Here is a 7,113-nt window from a genome sequence, read left to right as displayed (position 1 = left end):
CCCCGGGGGGGGGGCCCAGTAAACCCAAGTCAGTGCGGGAAAATGAGAGGTGACCAAAAAAAAAAAAAAAAAAAACACCGGGGGGAAAGGAAGGGCAAACCACCGTTAATTGCCAAAAAAAATCATGGCAGCACATGATGCAGGGCCCGGTGGTCGATGGTTAGAGCGCGGACTAAAGACTGTAAACGACGGCAATCTATTTGAGGGCGAGTACCGCCCGCCGCGTTTTTTTCCCGGGGCAAGGAACTTCACCTGTTCCCCTGCCTGCCACTGGGGGGCCAACCCAGCCAAGTCAATGCTGGTCCCAAGCCCGGATAAATAGAGAGAATAATTACGAAAAAAGGGTACCCCCGGGCACTCCCCGTGGAAGGAACTGGGGACCCTACCACGTATCACTCCAAAAGGTCACAACGTGAAAACTGCAATTGGTATCATGCTGTGAACGGCGGTCAGACATAACTACCGTAAATGATGATGATGTATTATATATATATATAATTATTATAAAATATATATAATATATATATATAAATTTTTATAATATATAATATATATAAATATATATATCACAACCACACACACACACCCCACAACAACACACACAACACACACCCCACATACCAAAACATACACACACACACACACACACACACACACACACACACACACACACACACACAAACACACACACACACCAAAAACAATATAAATATATATTATAAATAATATATATAATATATTAAATTCAATATAATAATTAAATATAATAAAATTTTATATTTTATATTATTTTATTATATATAATATAATAATAATATATATTATATTATATAATGTATGAATATAAAAATAGTGTATATAAAAGATATAATAATATATATATAATATATAATATATAAAAAGAATTAAATATATGTGATAATAAAAGTATATATATAATATATAAATATAAATTTTATTATATATATATATATTATATAATATTTGCATGTTTTTGTTAGATATATATATATATATATATAAATTAATATATAATTTTATAAAATTTATATATAAATATATTTAAAATATATATATTAATATTTATTTATATATATATATATAATCGGTGTGTGGTGGTGGTTTTTATTTTATATTATTTTATATTATTTATATTTTATATATTTTATGTAATATAATTTAATAATAAATAAATATATAATATATATATAATATATATACATACCTTATAATATATAATATATATATATATATAAAAATATATATATATATTATAATATATTTTATGAAAATGTTTGTTGGGGGGTATGTTAATTATTTAATAATATATATATAAATTTTATAATATATATAAATAATATATATATACTATATATATATTAAAAAAAATTATATATATAATAAATAAATGAGAATAAAATATAGGGGGTAATAATTTTAAAATATATAAAATATATATATTTTAGTATTATAATATATTAAATATATATTTTAAAACAATATATATATAATATATATAATATATATTAAATTTCATAAAATACCACACACAAACACACACAAAACACAAACCACACCCCCACTTTCGTTTTTTTCCCCCAAATACTTTATTTCTCTTAACCAAATTTTAAAAACTTTTTTTTTTTTCCCCTTTTTTTTTTAAAACCCCAAACTAAACTTCCGGGGGAAAAAATTGTTAATTCCTCATTTTTTCCAATAACTTGGTCTTTCCGTTTTTAGAAAAACGGGGGGTTTTGGAAGGGAATTTTTTTTATTCGGGAACCTCATTGTTTTTTTAAAAAGTAAGTTGGCCTTTCAATTGAAAAATTTTTGTTTTAAAAAGGGTATCTTTTTTCCTTTTCTTTGAATCTTCATATTTATTTTGGGTAAAAAAAAAAAAATTTTAAAATTTTTTAAAATTTTAATATTAAATTTATTTATTAATTTTAAATTTAAAATTTATTTATTAAAAAAATTTATATTATAATATAATATAAATTTTATATATAATATAATTATAATTTATAAATATATTGTTTTTTTTTTTGGGGTTATAAATTATATTTTTTATTAAATTTTTAAAATATTTTTAAAATATTTTTTTTTTTTTTTTTTTTTTTTTATATATATATATATATTTTTTATTTTTTTTTTTTTAAAAAAATATATATATTTTTTTTTTTTTTTTATATTTAAAATATTTGTTTGTTTTGGTTGCATGATGGTTGATGATTGTTTTAATTAGCCCCTGTCTGGAGGGGGTTTTTTAAAATAAAAAAAGGGCCCGGGCCCCCAAAAAGCCCCCCCCACCGGCGGGCCCGGGGCCCATGCCGGGGCGTCCTTGCAGCCCTCCTAAGGGGGGAAAAGATCACCGAGTCCGTAAGGATAAACAGCCCATCAGTATTGCTGGTGAAAAAAGGGGCCCCGGGGGTCATAACGTGTTTAGAATTTATAATTCCCCAAACGACAAAAAGCTTTGAGATGGAAACCCCCGGTTTTACTATCTCCTTAAATGAGAAATTATATATAGGATGGGACTCACAGAACAGCCCGCATATTACTGATGGGTGGGAAACCCAACCCACACACAGCCACACCCCCCAAAAAAAAAAAACCAAAAACCACAACCCCCACACACACACACCACAACACACACACACCACACACACACCCAAAAAACCACACAAACCCGAAACGAGTTTAGTTTCGAGACCCGATCAAGGAGCCTCGACGCATCGTAGCCGAGGGTCGGGATTAGGGAGTGAGAAACAGAAAAAATAAGAATCCAGAATAATTAAAATGTCATGATAGACACGTATTTTGGAATTAGATTTTTTTTCATCTCTCTTTATAACCCCAATGGGAAAATTTTAAAAAACACCCCCCAAACACACCACACACACCCCCCACACACAAAAACCCCCCCACACAACAACACACACACAAACCCCCACACACACCAAACCCCCACCCCACAAAAACACACCAAAAACACACACCAAAACACCCACCAAAAAACCCCAAAACCCCCCCAAACCCCACACCAAAAAAAACAACCAAACCACAAACCCCCCAAACACCAAAAAACCCAAAAATATTTTTTTTTTTTTTTTATATAAAAAATGTATAAAAAAAAAAAAAATAAAAAAAAAAAAAAAAACAAAAAAAACAAAAAAACAAAAAAAAAAAAAAAAAAAAAAAAAAAAAAAAAAAAACACACACACACACACACACACAACACACACCCCCACCACCCAAACCCCAACAAAAAAAAAAAGTATAAAGGGTTTTTAAAAAAATTATTTTATGAGTTTTTATAATTTTAAAACCAATTTTAAATTTAAAAAATAAAAAAAAAAATTTAAAATTTTTTAAATTAAAATTTATAAAAAAAAACAAAAAGGAAGAAAAAAGGAAAAAAAAAAAATTTGAAAAAAAGAAAAAAAAAAAAAAAAAATTTTTTTTTAAATTTTAACCCACCCAAACCAACAATTTTTTTTATTGTTTTATTTTAAAAAAGTAATTATAAATTATAAATTAATATATAAAAAAAATGGGGGTTATTTATGTTAATTTTTAAATTTTTTAAATTTTTTAAAAATTTTAATTTTATATAAAAATAATTTATTTGAAATTAAAAATATTAAATTCAAAAAAATGGGGTTAGTTCCCCACAAAAACCCCAAAAAAAAAAAACACTATTTTATTTTTTTTTTAAAAAAATATTATTTTATTAAAAATTTTTTTTAAAAAAAAATTTTTTTTTTTTTTATTTCAAAAATATAATCAAAAAAATTTTTTTTTTTTTTTTAAAAAATTTTTAGAAAAAAAAAAAAAAAAAATATTTAAAGTACCACACAACCAAACCCCAAACCCCCCCAAAACAACACAAACAAAAAACAAAAATTTTTTTAAAAACATAGTTGTAAAATTTAAAACATAAGAAATAAAAAATTTTCCATGGTTTTGAAGAATTTATCTTTTATGATTCCAAAAAAGGGTTTTAAAATGAAGGGCGATAAAAAGATAAAGTTGGAATTTTTAAATGAAGGAAAAATTTTAAGGAAAAAACAGAGGGGGAAAGGGGGGGAAAGTAAAAGGGGGGGGAGAGTGGTTTTTTTTATCCCCAAAACAAAAAACGAAATTATGTTTTTTTTTTTTTTTCAAAAAATTTTTTCCCTTTTTTAAAAAAAATTTTTTTTGGCAAAAAAAAAAAAAAAAAAAAAAAAAAAAAAAAAAAAAAAAAAAATTTTTTTTTTTTTTTTTTTTTTTTTTTTTTTTTTTTTTTTTTTTTTTTTTTTTAAAATTTTTTGGCCTTTTTTTTGGCCCCAAAACAAAAAATTTTTTTGGGGCCCAAATTTTAAATCCCCTAAAATCCCGGGGATGGTTTTTTAAAATTTGAAAAAAAAAAAAAAAAACGGGGAAAAAAACAAAATTAAAGGGGAAGAATCAGTTTTAAAATCTTTTCAGAACACGAGAAAAAAACAAACTCACAATTTAAACGGAAGAGGAAGGTATCATGTGGCCATGCAGCTATTTTATATACCTGTTATAAGAAGAAAAAAATAACACTACTTTTCATGTTTTCATATCAAACAGCAGCTAGTTAGTGTAACACAATGTCCCTTGCACAAAACAGCGCTTATTTGTGTATTTTGGTATTTGCAGAACCACACTCACAACACGAAGGAATCCTGTTCTGGTTTGGTCTCCACAGGTTTTTAACTGGATTCAAAGAGGGAGTATTCCTAAGCTAGTGACGCACACGTTGAACCAAGATTCCAGAAGTGTTCAGTGATATTACGGAATCTATGACAAATTTGTGCAGGAAAATTATCAACGTAAATTTAGGTTTGGATTGTGCGATGATGTTAGTAAATGGATGAAGAAGTCATAATGAAATCCTAAAACTTCCTCCTAGGTGGTCATAGTGAAGTAATTACTACTAACTGTTTATGATTCAAAGCAAGATTTGGACAAATGGAATGTTTCAGCATACTAAAAGACTAGAGGATGTTGGCTTATTAGTAGCACAGGATATTTCGTAAGTGTCAGCAACTTAGGAATGCAGTATGGTTGATAACGGGTCTCTTTGACCCTTGATAGTCAACTCACCTTTGGCGCACAGCACGTGGATCTGTGCTGGACTCCCGAAAACAAAATACAGAAATTCGCACTAGTCCCTCTTCATTGCCTTTAACTTTGGGGCAGGAGATAGGCCTTTTGGCGAATCATATACGCATTATCCTGAAGTCCCGTGATAGTTTAATGAAGTCACTGAACGAATAGTAAGAATTGCAGTTTTATAAGGAAACAAATATGAAGTTTCATGCGTGCTATCTGATTTACTTTATTTTGGAAAAAGACAATATTATAAATCTTTCGTTGCACCTGTTTCGCTTTTGTTTTCCCTTCATTATCGGGTCATGGGATACTTTTTTTAAAAACAAGGTGGACAAACTCGAAAAAAAGAACAATGAATTACTTTATTATACTCATAAACGTAAAAATTCTTCGATGTTATTCATCTTGCAGTTTTCCCAAGGCTTCAAGTGTTTTGCGATGCCTCTCAAAGTGCATTTGCTACTTGCCTGGTAGAACAAACATGGTATATACTATACAAAATAATCTCTGGTGTTTTAGCCTAAGTTATAGAGATCTAACTTGACCGTTAGTAAAACATGTTACACAACAAGGGGTTGATCGACCATCTGTTTTTAACCGTATTAGCCATATATTGCCTGATATTTAAAAAAAAATGCTGTGTTGCAAACATAATAGCTTTGATACAATGCATACTCATTTGTTTCGGATAGTTGAGCTACCTCATTTTAAAGAAGGAGAGACATTATCGACACTACTGAAGTTAACTACTGCTACTACTACTGAAATACACTATTATTTCATTTAGATGGTGTCGTGTTCGTGCGGGCCCCAGATACCACGGAAAGATTATAGTTATATTCTTATCGCCAGGAACTTCTTGCAAAATATGGCGCTAGCACTTAGGAAGAGCAGGGAGACATACTGCCATTACCTTATCGTCTGGACCTTGTTACAAAATATTGCGATGACACTTAAAAAGGCGGTGCACTCGTGAGACTTTAGTTTTTGGAAGGGCTGTCATTTCATGATGGCATGCTTTTCGTAAAATAAACGCGGTCCAGCTTAATGCACCAATGCTCGACCTTTGCAATATCAAGCAAGCGCCTGAATCTGAGGACTCCTTCACCCGGGGTTTAGGCGGCATCCTTGCGGAACTGGGTCGCCAACGTCTGACATCCAACTCTGACATGAATCTGTGGCCCAAATATGCATCGTTTTCCATCGTAATAGAACTTCGGTATATCACCAGAGAGTTGCTGTTGCGTAACGTACTCTTTCCCAGATGTAATTTCCCCATAATATTGAAAGAAGTGCTTTTCGCAAATAATACTAATAGATACACCAAGCCATCATTGCAGGGTACTTGCTATCCTAAAAAGATAACCATTTTTTTCTAAAATTTTATATATATATATATATATTATATAATATAATATATATAAAATAGGGTATTGGTTATATATATAATCATAATTATATTAAAATAATAAATTATATAGTTTTATATATATATAATAAAATATATATATAATATATATATATATATATATATAATATATATATATAATATATAGATAATACATATAATCATGGGGTGTTGTTGTGTCTAGGGTTAACGTATATGTATATATGCAATATTAATTAGTATTTTATAAAATATATATATATATATATATATATTTTATATTTTATTATATTATATATTTATGTGTGGTGTTGTATATATTATATATATTATATATATTTTATTGTAATTATATATATTTATTTATATATATATAGGTGGGGGGGTCGGTGTGTGTTGGGTTTTTGGTGTGATGTTGTGGTTTTTTGTGTGTTTTGTGTTTTGTGTGTTTGTGTGGTTTGGGTGGGGTGTCTTTTTTTTTTGGGGGTTTTTTTCGTATATATATTTATATATATATATAATTATTATATAAAAATATAATATATTATTATTAAAAGATAATATATATATATAGATATATAGAATATATATATATTAAATTT

The sequence above is a fragment of the Penaeus monodon genome, chromosome 10 (assembly GCF_015228065.2).
Source record: "Penaeus monodon isolate SGIC_2016 chromosome 10, NSTDA_Pmon_1, whole genome shotgun sequence".
NCBI classification, from domain to species: Eukaryota; Metazoa; Arthropoda; class Malacostraca; order Decapoda; family Penaeidae; genus Penaeus; species Penaeus monodon.
Note: the sequence above shows the minus strand (reverse complement) of the source record.